Genomic DNA, 15754 nt, shown 5'->3' on the forward strand with positions numbered 1-15754 from the left:
CAGGTAGACAGTACCTGAAAACTTAACCAGAAAGCTATCCTGTGATCCACAAGTCTACTTTTAAGTGTATAACCCAAAATAAATGAAAACACACATCTATGCAAAAAATTATATATGAATTTTCATAGCAGCCTTATTATAATAGAGGAAATAACTCAACTCTTTATCAACTGATGAGTAAATAAACAAAATATGATGTGGTATGGCATATCAATACTACAATGTCATTTAGCTATAAAAAGGGATGAAGGATTGATTCATGCTGTAAAATAGATGAGCTCTGAAAAATGTCATGCTACATGAAAAAATCCATACACAAAAGGTCATATTCTATATGAGTCCACTTATATGAAATGTACAAAATATCCAAATTCATAGAGACAGATTTCTGAGCAGTGATTGTCACAGAATGGTGAAAAGATGAATAGGGAGTGGCTAATAATCGTTATTGGGTTTCATTATAGGATGATAAAATGTTCTGGAATTAAATAATAGGGATGGTTATAAAACATTGTGAATATACTAAAAATCATGGTCTTGTGCAATGTAACAAAGGTGGTTATAATGGTGCGGGCATATATTTTTTCAATTCCCATTGAGGGAAATTTTACAAAATACCTGATTAGTAATCTAAAAACTGTCAAAGACATCAAAAACAAAGTCTGAGATTTCTAGTCTTGCCACACCAAGAAGAGCCTTGAGACAGGAGTACTAAATGTAATATGTTGTCTTGGATGAGATCTGGGAACAGAAAAAGGACATAACAAAGAAACTAAGGACATATGAATAAAGTATGGACTTTAATATTGTGTCATTAATTGTAACAAATGCACCATACTAATGCAAGATGTTGACAACAGACAACATAATTGTGAGATGTAGAATAATCCTCTGGACTATCTTTAAAATAATTATGTAAATATAGAGCTGTTCTGAAATTTAAAAATTAATTAAGACAAAAAATTTGATCAGAAAATTATATGCAAAAATGTCCTAACATGGTTACCTTTAAAGGAGAAGTTTGGTGGACAAGGGTTGAAAGGAGACCTACCACTTAAGAATCTCTGCAATTCTATTTTTTTTAATTGTCTGTCATTTGAACTTATAAACTATACCAAATAAAAAGCAAACAATCAAATGATACAGAAAATGTTTATGGATACTTGTCTGGCAAAAGGAGACAGGAGAACACATTTGCAATATGTTTAATTAATATATACTCACTAAGTTAAGAACTCATAGAAATTAAGGAAAAGAGAATTTCAGAGAAAAAAGTACAAGGATGTTTGGTCATTATGAAGTACTTGCTCTTTGTGATTGCTCTACTCTGTACCTGCTGCAGTTTTCTCTACCTATGTGGTCCTCCCACCTTCTGCTTTTGTCATATCAAACCTACACAGCACACTCCCCTACTATTCCTCTGGCAGGTGAAGAAGAACACCAGGCTTCCTCCCTAGCAGTGGAATTCACACCACAGCCACTACAAAACCCAAAGCCACCATCAGTAAGAATGGGGGGCAATTAAGGAAATACTGGAAGAGATCAAGAGGCAGCCAGTGAAAAGAAAATGGTTAGATTCTAACCATGAGATCTTCATAATTTATACCCACATGTTCTTGTCCTTAAATAATCTGTTGCTTGGAAACATCTGTATAAATCCCAACAGCATTATTTTGAATTTTCTTGCTTTTTTAAATAATCCAAATAAACACTGATAACTTCAAATATATAGCCTTGATGTTTTTTAAAGTAAATCATTCTTAGGGGAAAAGTCTGAGGAGAGGGAGAAGCAGAGAAAAACATTTGTTTTGAAGCACCTGGCTGGCTCAGTCAGCAAAGCATGCAACTCTTGACCTCAGGGTTGTGAGTTCCAGCCCCATGTTGGATGTGTAGAGATTACTTTAAAATATTTTTTAAGGGGCACCTGGGTGGCTCAGCGGGCTAAGCCTCTGACTTCAGCTCAGGTCATGATCTCACATTCATGAGTTCAAGCCCCGTGTCGGGCTCTGTGCTGACAGCCTGGAGCCTGCTTCTGATTCTGTGTCTCCCTCTCTCTCTCTGCCCCTCCCCTGCTCATGCTCTGTCTCTCTCTGTCTCAAAATAAATTAAAAAAACATTTAAAAAAAAAATTAAAAAAAAATTTTTTTTAATAAATTTTAAAAAGTGTTTTAAGTTTGTTTTTAAAGCAGATTTCTATTTTGAGTTTGTTATATTGTGAAATTATAGAAAAGTGAATGGTATATTGTGATGGTTTTGACTAACATAAATTGTTTTGTATTTCCTGAATTTGAGGCAACTATAAAAACCCTAACTAGGCTTGAAAATAAGATATGCTGTTACTTGAATAAAAGTCCCTTGTAGGGGGTAAAAAACACTTTAAGATAAAACAAATATAACTATAGTATAGAACGAGGTATGAAATCAGTCTATTCTTTTTAATATAAAACAAGATATTATGAACTTCTGTTTGTGTGACCACTAGACAATCGCATCTATCTTTTCTGCTATCAGGAGGACTTTTGTGGAGTAAGTCTTTTAAATATGACATTTGGCTTAAATAAAAAGCATTTTTACTAGTATGAAAAGTCATATCCACTAAAACATTTGTGAAATTTTTATTCTAAAGTATCATAAATAAAACGAATACAAAAGGAAGTAACATTATAAAATAAGATATAAACAATTAGGGGTGTCTGGGTGGCTCAGTCAGTTAAGCATCCATCAGCTAATGTCATGATCTCACAGTTAATGAGTTCAAGCCCTGAATGGGGCTCTGTGCTGACAGCTAGGAGTCTGAAGCCAGCTTCAGATTCTGTCTCACCTCTCTCTCTGCTCTTTCCCCACTCATGCGCGCTCTCTCTCTCTCTCTCTCTCTCTCTCTCTCTCTCAAAAATAAATAAATATTTTTAAAAAGATGCAAACAATTTGAGATAGAGGTAAAATGATTTAATATCTTAGATATTTGTGGAAGGTGGACATTATCTGAAATGATACTGCAGAGAGATTAAAGTCCTTTTCATGATAAAATTTAAAATTCAGAAGCAGAAATTCAAAGCACTAAGACTATGAAGACTATATGGTTTGAAGTCTGCATTCTATGTGAGTAGCTATTTTTATTAAGTAATTAAATAATTAATTTAATAAACACATATTCTGCTTATTATGTATCAGGTAATTTTCCAGGTACTTTACCATTAACCTAAATAACCATATGAGTTGTTTCCTATTCCATCCCTCTTACATTTTAGGAAACTGAGGACCAGAAAGGTCTAGAACCACACCAAAGTCACACAGTTCACAAGTGTTTGAACCCAGATTCAAGCCCAGCACTCTGGGCACTGTGCCTCTGCTCTTAACCACTACCCTATATTGCAGCAACGACTATGGGTAATGACTCTTCATTATAATTTTATTTCACAAAAGGTTTTGATAAATCTATACATACAAACCTAAAGCCCAAGCAGAAACCTGGGTGAAAAGACAAAACAGAACACATCCTTGCTGTACAAAAGCCCAAGACAGTCCCGATAGGCTCACTGCTCAAGGCACTGGGTGGCAGCCTTTCACTACAGGCATATTCTATTCACAGGAAAACTGACCTGTGATATTTTTGCTGTAGGCTCCCTCCCCCAATCTGGAGAACAGCATTCTTGGAAAATCCTAAAACCAGCTTTAGAAGAGGCTGAGTAGGGGAAGGAAGGGCCTATCCCTCTTGAGAATACTCAAGCAGGTTACAAGCAACAAAAAAGACACTCTTCCACCCCTGGCTTTTGCACATATTCTCACTGTATCTAAGCTTTAGGTAAGAACACCCTAGATGGTCAGCAAACTACATGAAATCTCACCTACTTACTGCTTGTATATTTTTTATGTGGTTGGGAGGAAATCAGCATGACAATTTTGTGACACATGAAAATTATACAAAGTTCAAGTTTCAGTGTCCATATAGTATAATTAGAATAGATATGAATAGAAAGACCCAGTCTTTCCTTTCTGAATGGGAAAAAAATCCAGCTTTCCACTCCTATGTGTTTCTCCTTTACCCTCACACTACTACCATGTTCACAATACCTCACTTCTGATCCTTCTGTAACCAAACTTGTGGGGTGTTTTCTCCATATCAGGTAATTCTCCATGTTGTACAATTTAACCCAACTCTATTACTATCCTACCTAGAGGTAGTGTCATATCTTACAGTTAAGGGCTCAGTCCCAGAAGACTGCTGTCACCCACTTCAGAGGCTAATTGCAAGGAGTTGGGCTACAAGTTACCTACAACTTCTGTTTGGAATGGCTACAAATCAGAAGTTCCTATGACCTTCTGTGTCTTTTGGTTTAATTAATGTGCTAGAGTGGCTCAAAGAACTCAGGAAAATGTTTACAGTTGACCCTTGAACAACACAAATTTGAACAGCATTGGCCCACTTATATGTGGATTTTTTTTTAATAAATGTATTGGAAAATTTTTTTGCTGATTTGTGACAATTTGAAAAAACTTTAAGGTGAGCCATATAGATTAGAAATACTGAAAAAATTGAGGGGTGCCTGGGTGGCTCAGTTGGTTAAGTATCTGACTTTAGCTCAGGTCATGATCTCACAGTTCATGGGTTTGAGCCCCGTGTCCAGCTCTGTGATGACAGCTAGCTCAGAGCCTGGAGCCTCTCTGTATGACCCTCCACTGCTCGCACTATCTCTTTCTGCCTCTCAAAAATAAATTTTAAAAAAATATTAAAAAATTTAAAAAATAGAAATACTGAAAAAACTGAGAAAAAGCTAAGTGTTAGTGTAAGGATATAGTATATAATACATGTAACATACAAAATAGGTTTGAATCAACTACTTTTATCAGTAAGGCTTCTGGTCAACAACAGGCTATTAGTAGTTAAGTTTTGGAAGAGTTAAAGTTATATTTAGGGACACCTGGGTGGCTTAGTCAGTTGAGCATCCAACTTCTACTCAGGTCATGATCTCACAGTTTGTGGGTTCGAGTCCCACACTGTTCTTTCTGCTGTCAGCACACCTTCAGATCCTCTGTCCCTCTGTTTCTGCCCCTTCCTGGCTTGTGTTCTCTCCCTCTAAAAAATAAACAAACATTAAAAAAAGTTATACATAGATTTTCAACTGTGAGGGAGTTGGCACCTTTAATCCCCATATTGCTCAGGGTCAACTGTACTTACATATGCCAGTATATTAAAGGATATGATAAAAAGATACCGATGAACACCAATGAGGAGATATATAGGCCAAAGTCTTGGAGGGTTCTAAGAGCAGGAACATTTGTCCCATGGAGTTGTGGTGTATTATTCTCTAAGTACATGGAAGTGTTCATCAATCTAGAAGCTCTGTGAGTACCATACTTTGGGGATTTTTGTGGAAAGTTTATTAGGGAGGCATAATCAATGATTAATTCCATAATTAATTCTACCACTCTAGAGAGTAAAACATTCTAAGCTTCTAATCATGGCTTCATCTTTCCCATCCAGGAACCCACCCAGAGTTGCCTCATTAGAACAAAAGATGCTCCTAAGGTTCTTATCACTTAGGAATTTATAAGAATTTTAGGAGTCCTGTGTCAGAGATGGGGTCAAAGACCAACTGCTGAAACAAGAATTGCTCCTAATGTACTTATTAAAAAATAACAAGGGAGTTATGTAACAGGATATATGAGTATATGCATTCTTTTATTGAAGTATAGTTGATATATATTTTTTTCTATTATCTCACAACAGCAATGCCCATTGTTTATATGTTTATCTATGGCTACATCTTCACAGTTGATGTAGTTAAAATTGATGGGATTCAGGCCACACTACTCCAAAATATGGCATGTTGGGATATAAATATTTAAAGCTGATGGAGTTTGAAAAAATAACTTAAGGAAAAAAATCACTTTTCTCTACCCCCTTTCTCCTCTGAAACAGGATATAAAATCCTCATGTGAGAAGTACCCTCCTTATACCTGGAGGGAAGGCACATCCTTACATCCAAAGACAAATGGATACTGAGAATCTGAACAAACAATTCTTGCTAAATTTCTCCTAGTTTACTAAATCTCATACTCTCTGACCTATCATATTCTTCCACAACTGGCGACCCTTCATCAAATCTGGAAAAAAGTGATCATCTCTGTTTCTTTGGGTCTTTATTTATTTATTAAGGCTCCCATATTACATAAAATTTATATTAAATAAATTTATGTGACTTTATCCTGTTAACCTGCCTTTAGAATTTTAATTTTCTGGTACCTGGGTGGCTCAGTCAGTTAAGCATCCAACTTCCAGCCAGGTCATGATCTCATGGTTTGCAAGTTTGAACCCCTCATCTGACTCACTGCTGTCAGTGCAGAGCCAGCTTCTGATCCTCTGTCTGCCTCTATCTTTCTGTCCTTCCCCCCGACTCTCTCTCTCTCTCTCTCTCTCTTTCTTTCTTTCTCAAAAAATAAATAAAACATTAAAAAATAAAATTAATTTTCAGATCCCAACAGAGATTCTAGGGGGCTCAAGGAAAACTCTTTCCTTCCTAACAACAGAAAATGAAGTATAAAAATAGAACCATTCTCATGGAATTCACTCACTTCACTATGTATCCCACCATCCTAAAGCTGCTGGCTTGATAGAATGGTATATAGGCTCTGAAAGACTCAGGTACAGTGCCAGGTAGTGGCAATATCTTAAAGGTCTGGAGCTAGGTTTTTCCAGAAGATGTATATGCTCTGAATCAACATTCAATATATGTTACAGTTTCTCTGATAGTCAGGATTCATGGGTCCAGGAATTAAAGGGTAGAAAGAGGAGTGGCACCCTTCACTGTTAACCTTAGGGATGTACTAGCAAAGTTTTTACTTCCTATCCCTATGACCTATGATTTTTTGGTCTAGAGATTTTAGTTCCAAAGGAAGGATACTTAAAAGGAAGACACAGAGTGATTCTACTGAACTGGGAGACTGGCACCCAACCACTCTGGGCTCCTCATATCTCTAAAACAACAAATAGGGGAGCAACTGTGTGGCCTGGGGAGACTGAATCTAATTACCAATGAGAAATTGGACTCCTAACCATGAGAGGTAAGGAAGAGCATGTCTGGACCACAGGATATCCCATAGGACATCTCTTAGAATCACCATACCCTATAATTAAAGTTAAAAAAAAAAAAACTATGACAACCAGGAAACATTACAAATGGTCCAGATCTTTAGAAATGAAGTTTTGGCCACCCCACAAGTTAAAGAATCACAACTAGAAGAGGTTTTGCTGAAAGCAAAGGGGATACAGAATGGGTAAAGGAAGAAGGCAGTTTTAAATACCAGCTATAACCATGTGATAGTTACCATGTGATAGTTAGGAGGGCTATAATAGTGATAAGTATTTTCTTTGTTATATGTTTGTATGGGTGTATGGGTGTTTGTTTTATTTAGGTATCATTAATTTTTTATCACAGTATTTCAGTTGCATGAGATCAAGGGAAAAAAGTGAACATTGCCCAAAGATTTTGTATCCTTTCCTGGGGAAAAGGTTAATGAGTTTTTGTGGGGTTTTTTGTTTGCTTGTTTGTTAATGTTTGTTTTTGAGAGACAGAGAGAGAGACAGACAGACAGACACATAGTGTAAGTAGGGGAGGGGCAGAGAGAGACAAAGACACAGAAATTAAGCAGGCTTCAGGCTCTGAACTGTCAGCACAGAGCCAGAAGGGAGGCCTGAGGACGCGAGTGGGGGGCTCAAACTCACAAACTGTGAGATCACACCTGAGCCAAAGTCTGATGCTTAACCAACTGAGCTACCCAGGTGGTCCAAAGAGTTTTTACTTTTACCGAAAGTAGCTATATTATGTTACACACAAGTAGGACATTGTTAATATCTTTATTTGGAGATTAAGTATGGTTTAAAGGGATCTATATGAGTGCCAAGTTGACAAGTGGTAGACTTATGATGGTAACTTTATGTGTCAATTTGGTTGGGCTACAGGCTCATATATCTGGTCAAACATAAGCCTAGAGGCAACTGTGAAGGTGTTTTTTGGAGGAGATCAATATCTAAATTAACCTTTGATAACTGGATTAACCTCCTTAATGTGGGTGGATCTTATCCAATCAGTTGAAGGTCTTGAGAGAGAACAGATTAAGTCTCCTAAGGAAGAGGAAATTCTGTCATCAGCCTGGTTTTGAACTAAAATACATAACTCTTTGTATCTCCAGTCTACCAGCCTAACCTGTAGATTTTGGACTTGCCAGCCTCCACAAACACAAGTCAATTTTTTAAAATAAATCTCTCTCTCCTTAATAAACTGGCCCTTTAGAGAAAAGGTTTAGAGATCTGTATCCTAATCACTTGGCCTACATCACAAAAGTTGTCAGGGATTCCTGGTCAGAATAGTGTGATTTAAAATCTTTCTCACTGGGGGTACCCAGGTGGCTCAGCAGGTTAAGCATCTGACTTCAGCTCAGGTCATGATCTTGCCATCTGTGGGTTCAAGCTCCACATCAGGCTCAGAGCCTGGAGCCTGCTTCGGATTCTATGTCTCCCTCTCTCGGCTCCTCCCCCACTCGCAGTCTCTCTCTGTCTCTCAAAAATGAATAAAAGTTAAAGAAATTAAAAAATAAAAAGTAAAAATAAAATGTTCCTCACTGTATTTATCCTTACAAGCTCTACTAGGAATGCTAACTTTGAAATATAAACCCTAAAAAATATATTTGTTAGAAAATACAAAACACATAGACTAATGGAATAGCAAACCCAGAAATAAACCTTTGCATATGGGTCAAATGATTTTAACAAGAGTGCAAAGACCATTCAATGGGGGAGAGGACATTCTTTTTAATACACAGTGCTGGGAAAATTTAATGTCTACAAGCTAAAATTATGAAGCTCACAGATAAATACTTCATGACATTAGCTTTACCAATGATTCCTTTGGTATGACACCAAGAGCACAGAAATCAAAAGAAAAATGGATTAAATGGGAATACACCAAAATTGAAAACTTCTGCATATCAATAATGTGAGAAAACACTCCACAGAATGGGATGAGACATCTGCAAATTATATATCTGATATGCGGTTAATATCCACAATATATAAGAATTGCTACAACCCAACAACAACAAAAATAACCAGATTAAGACATGGGCAAAGGACTGGAGTAGACATATCTCCAAAGAAGATATGCCAATCAGTAAAAATCAGTATACAATGAGATACCACTTTACAACCATTAGAATGGCTATGATATTCAACAACAAAAACAGAATGCTATGTATTGGTAAGAATACAGAGAAATTAGAACCCTTGTGCTTTGCTGTTAGAAATGTAAAATGGCGCATCTGCTATGGGAAATAGTGTTTCCTGAGAAAAAAACCATAAGTAGCATATATATATATGGAATATTATTCAGTTTTAGAATATATATAGAGATATAGATATATAGATATAGGATATTATATATATGGGATATATATATATATATGGGATCTATCTATCTATATATGGGATATTATTCAGTTTTAGAAAGGAAGAAAATACCTCAATATGGATGAACCATGAAGACATTATGTCAGTGAAATATGCCAGACAGAAAAGAACAAATACTGTATGATTCCACTTATATGAAGTATCTAGAGTAGTAAAATTTATAGAGACAAAAAATAAATTATTCATTTCCAGGGGGCACAGGATAGAGAAGAAGGAGTATTATTGCTTAATGGGTACAGAGTATTTCAAGATAAAGAGTTCTGGAGATGTATGGTTGATGATTGCAGAGCAATGTTACACAATTAATGCCACTTAGCTGTATACTTAAAAATGGTTAAGATGGTAAATTTCATGTTATATGCATTTGACCACACACACACAGATAATGCAAAGCAGTATGACAATTTAGAAAGTTATTAGATTCATGAAAATCAAGTCCAGATATAAATTTTAAGGGGGTACTAAAAAATGTCACTGTATTATACATTCCCATGGGCATTGTTTTGATTTTTATTTTATAAGTTACTAGTAAAATATTTCTTTTTATCAACAATTCTGGAAAAAATTAATTCTATTGGTTATTAAAACTAAGTAAAGAGGGTTTTTTGGTCCCTACTCCCCTGGCCTCAACCATCATTAATCCATTGATTCAAATTTATGCTATGCTCAAATCTGACTCCGCTTCCACTGAGATTCTGGTTCCCAACCCCCTTACCATTTTTACAAGATATCAGGAATCTGGGCTCCCTGAAAGTTGATATGTCATCAAACTGGCCTTGATGACAAAGGGCATGTTAATCTATCCCTGATTCTTGGAGTCAAGTTTTAGGCAAAAAATCACAGAATATAAATGAGTATATGTTTTAGCAGGAGATTTGTTATTACACAATTCACAAGATAGTCATGTAAATTTTCAGTGGGAAGGAGCAGGAAGGCTGCAAAATGGAGAAATAATAATAACAACACAAAGAATGAACATCTACAGTTCACTTTTCCTAAATGCAGTTAGGATCTTTTCATATTTAACCTTATTTGGGGGCAACTTTTCAGATTCAATTGGTCATAAAAGTCTCCTGTTTGAAATTCCCCTTGATTAACTTTGCACTAAACAAGCCACATGTGCAAGTTTAGGAGCAAAGCAAACTCCAGTACAAATGATTTGGCATTGGTCACTCCCATGAAGACCTTTCATGACTTCTCTCTCTTCCCAATACTGTCCTCAAAACACTCCCCACTTCGCACTCAATACAAGAAACAATCTCCATTTCTCCTTGGTCCTGTCACATCTGAAATCTCAGTTCAGACTCTTGCCTCAAGCCCACAACCTCTCTCTCCACCTTTATTTTCAGGACTTTGAGGAGGTTTTCAGAGGTAGAGACACCTTAGCACAAAGCACATTCCATATGCCAGTACTTCTATCTGCATTTCAAATAACCCCCCCCAATTAAACAAAAATCTAGTGTTCGCCAGAATGTAACCTCTAAGATAAAGGGATCTTATCTTCCTAACTTGTAATCTCCCACAACATACACACAAGTAACTGAATGACTACACTAACATGAACATTCAACAATAGTTTAATTATATAAATCAGGGGTCAGGAACCCTTTTCTGAAAAGAGCTAGGTAGTAAATATTTTAGGCTTTAAGAACCATGGGTTTCTGTTGCAACTACTTTGCTGCTCCAGTGCAAAAGCAACCAAAGACTATGCATACCCAACCAATGGACATAATTGTAGCCCAATAAAATTCTAATTATGGACACTGAAATTGGAAGAAATAGTATCCTCTTGATTTTTCTCAGCTACTTGAAAATGTAAAAATCAATTTTATCTCACATGCCACATACATACAGGTAGCAGTTTGGATTTGACCACAGGTGGTACTTTATTGACCACTAGCATAAATGAATACAGTTTGAATCAATTCCAAATGTATCTCTATGATTCTATTCTTTCTGTTTTTCCAGTTATCCTATAGATTTCTCCATATCTTACCAGATGACTAACCCAGTAACCACCCTTCAATGCATGCCAATGTGCCCTCCATGCCATAGGGTCTAATAACATATTAAACCCCATACCCTGCCTCGCTCTTCTCCCTCCATATGTCTGTGAGGCAGATCTTTTCCCTCCTGGTCTGTGAATGTCCACAAAATCCACCCCCTTTTAATACCATAGAGCCCTGATGCAATCATGTCTTCCCTAAGAATCCCCACCTGGGTACCTTCTACTAGGGTCTCAGACACTAAATTCACAAACACACCATAGTTATCTCATCATTTGTTCATAAACCATAGCTTATCTGACTGCTTGCCTTATCTCTTTTCCAAATCAGCTCCTCACAAGAGCCATTAATTTTTACCAACAATTCCACAATTAAGCTGGCAAAAAGTGAATTCTCAACCACCATTTTATTTTATTATTTTTATAATAGTTTATTGTCAAATTGGTTTCCATATAACAGCCAGTGCTTCTCCCCACAAGTGCCCCCACCATGACCATCACCCCCTTCCCCCATCCCCCTCCCCCTTAAGCCCTTGGTTAGTTCTCAGTATTCAATAATCTCTCATGATTTGTATCCTTCTCTCTCTCCAACTCTCTTTCCCCCTTCCCCTCCCTATGGTCCTCTGTTAGGTTTCTCCTGTTAGACCTATGAGTGCAACAACCACCACTTTAGAATTGATGACTCTCACTGCAGGAAACACATTATACTTAAAAAAAACTGACATAAATTGGAAATCATTTGGTATATGTGACATCATTACTAGTAAAGACAGGGACTAAGTACAGTATAGTAAGCTTAGGGGAGGAGTGTCACCAGGCAAAACTAAAAAGAAAAAGAAAATAGAAGCAGCAGTAGCTCTGTGGTAGTAAGAGATAGGCTGGGGAGAGTACCATAATGGTTGAAACTTGCTACCAGGGCTGGCCCATGGCCCACAGAATACTGAGCTGTGCCCTAAACATGAGACCCTTACTCTGGGGAACTTGCTACCTGTGATACTGTGGTTTATAATAAAAATATACATACTTGGTCCTCATCCTCCTTTCTGGCACAGAGATCCAAAAATTCTTGGAATTTCCTGTAATGAGAGTGCTAAAATTACTTTTTGTTATGTTAATGAGGTAACACTAGAGAGCCATGAAGGAAGTGGTCTGATTTGGTTGCCAGGAAAATCATGTGATTAGAGGATTTGAATTTTCAGTCCTGTCTCCCTGACACTGCAGGAGGGGAAAAGGACTGAAGATTAAATTATTAGCCATTGTAAATTGATTCAATCAACCACTCCTATGTAATAAAACCTCCATAAAACCCCAGAAAGTTAGGATTAGGAGAGCTTCCAGGTTGCTGAAACAATGGTTCCATGGGCCACATGCTAGACTCAAACTCAAACAAATTCCTTTGTATGGGATTTTGCCATATGTATCTTTCCATATGGTAATTGATTCCTATTCTTTAAATCTTTTGTAATAAACTGATAATCTAGTGAATAAGCTGGTATCTTGAGTATGTGAGTCAACCTAAGGAGGAGGCCATAGGAATCTGGATTTACAGCCAGTTGGTCAGAAGCACAGGTAACAACCTGAATTTGATAATTGGCATATGAATGAGGGAGCAGTTTTGTGGGTCTGAAACCTTAACCTGTGGAAACTGATGCTATCTGTGGATAGATAGTGTCAGAATGGAATTGAATTATATGTCACCCAGCTGGTGTTCAAGAATTGCTTGAGTATTGGGGGGAAACTCCCCACACATTGGAATTGTATAAGGAAATCTTAATACCCAATATTCAGCCAGCCTTGAGTACTGATAGGTTTGGTGGGCTTGGGAAAGGAGCACCAAGATGGCCAACAGACCACCATCCTGGGACTTTCCTGCTGAACAATACCAAGATGGATGATGGACCACCGTTTTGGAACTTTCTGCCTGCTGCCGGCTCTCTGGAAACATGTCATTTGCCCTAGCCTCATCTCTTCACCTTATAAGGGGGTTCTCTGGCCACCGACATACATCAGAAACTACTGTCCTATATAAGGCCCCGCCCTTTGTTCTCCTGAGCAACTTCCCTGGTCCAGGGAACCTCACCTGAGAGCGCTCCCAGTAAAGGCCTTTTACATTTATTTCCGACTCTGTAATAAAGGGTGCTCTGATCTCTTTTCCCAGTCTCTTGGTATTGTAACTTTTTTACTCTACCGATTTTAACCTTACAAGTACCATTCTTCTCTACCTCCCACACCAACAGCTCCAGAAACCCACTGGTTAGGAGAGAAAGACAAAAGAACCGTTTAACTTGCAGGCTTCCCTTCAAGTACTCAAAACGTTTTGTTTTTGTTTTTTTTAATCTGAGCTTTTTTATTTTCTAGAACATTTTATGAAAAGAACAAGGAAACTGATGCACAGATAATTTAAGTGACATTTTCAAGTTCCCACACCTTTTTAAATTATCATCATTATTTTCTTCATATAGCTAAGAATATCACAAGCACATGTGAGTGAGTTGGCAAGATCTAGATCCAGACAGTACCATAGATGCAGAAGATGTCAAGATACCACAGAAGAATATGGGGCTCCTGGGTGGTTCAGTCAGTTGAATGTCTGACTCTTGATCTTGGCTCAGGTCATTATTTTATGGTAAATGAAATTGAGCCCCATCTTGGGCTCTCTGCTGACAATGTGGAGTCTGCTTAAGATTCTCTCTCATCTTTCTCTGCCTCTCTCTCTTTCTAACTTGTATTTGTTCTCTCTCTCTCTCAAAATCAATACATAAACATTTACAAAATATATGCTTAAGAAGAACTTACTAAACAGTGTGAAGAGCGGCAACTGGCTGGCTTGGTTGGTAGAACATGCCACTCTTGATCTCAGCATTGTGAGTTTCAGCACCATGTTGGGTAAAAAATAATATGAAGGAACATGGAATGATATGAAATAATGTTAGAATACATTATCACTTGGAATGGACACAGTCACTGATTCAACGGCTCAATCAACATTAATAGTTATACAGGTGAAATGTTTGACCACTGAACCCAGTTAATGGCAGAAACTCCTGAAATAATCCCACTGAATGAAGATGTTCTGGTAACATAAGGAAGAGTTCCAAAAACTGATACATGATCTTGAAATGATACTGTTTACCATTTACTCAAAGAATGAAAAATTAAAGGAAGACTTGGAAGGAGAATAAAGGGTTGGATAAACAACAACAGATATTGAATCTCTTCATGTAGCACACAATAAATTTAAATATCACTTACTGGCATTTTCTGAATTGAGAGCTTAATAAGCTGAAAACAAAAATGGTTAAAAGAGGGGCACCTTGCTGGCTCAGCTTGTGACTCTTAAACTCAGAATCGTGAGTTCAAGCCCCAAGTTGGGCATAGGAACTATTTTTTAAAAAATGCCTCAAACAAAATAAGAAGAAATTTTTTATTACTTTGGGTATCTATAAGACCATTTCCCTCTACCTGATAAAAATAGCAAAAAGAAAAAAAAACATTCAAAAATCAACTGCATAGGGGCAACAGTCTGGCTCATTTGGAAGAGTGTGCAACTCTTGATCTTGGGGTCATGCGAGCCCCATGTTGGGTTTAGAAATGACTAAAAAAAAACTTTAAAAAAGAAAGAATAAATTAGGGGTACCTGGGTGGCTCAGTCGTTAAGGCATCCGACTCTTGATTTTGACTAAGTTCATGATCTCAGGGTCCTGAGATCAAGCCCCACATTTGGCTCCATGCTCCACATGGAGCCTGCTTAAGCTTCTCTCCCTCCCTCTCTCTGCCCCCTCACACCCTTTCTAAAATATTAATTAACAAAAAGAGTCAACTGCATAGCTCATAGCACTACATGAAATATTACAGATTCATATAAATAGACTATTTGATGTTCCACAGGATCCACATCAAAATTAGTGATTTCTTTTGGCCACCTTATATTGAACTGCTGTTACTTAATGAAATTACCTGGAGACATCTATAAGATCCAACCCAGATAAAATTGGAAACCTCCCATCAGTAAAAGGATTGTCTCTTTTTCACACAATAAGAATCTTTTCGTCATTCAAGGCTAATGGAAACTCTAAGGACTACCTCCATAAGAACTTTATTTGCAAGTCAAAGCACACAGTCCATCTTCCTTTTACCCTTAAAATTGCATATACCCCAGGGGCACCTGGCTGGCTAGGTTCAGTAGAGCATATGATTCTCTGATCTCCTGGTTGCAAATTCAAGCCCCACATTAAGTGTAGACATTACATTAAAAAAAAAACCAAAATAAACCAAAAAAAAATTTG

The 15754-nt window shown here is 37.2% G+C and overlaps 1 pseudogene; it reads left to right on the forward strand.

Moving 5' to 3' along the window:
• The first annotated feature begins 14386 nt into the window (after window positions 1-14386).
• Window positions 14387-15480, forward strand: LOC115302977 (annotated as a pseudogene).
• Window positions 15481-15754: the final 274 nt, after the last annotated feature.

Source organism: Suricata suricatta, chromosome 9 (genome assembly GCF_006229205.1).
Source record: "Suricata suricatta isolate VVHF042 chromosome 9, meerkat_22Aug2017_6uvM2_HiC, whole genome shotgun sequence".
NCBI classification, from domain to species: Eukaryota; Metazoa; Chordata; class Mammalia; order Carnivora; family Herpestidae; genus Suricata; species Suricata suricatta.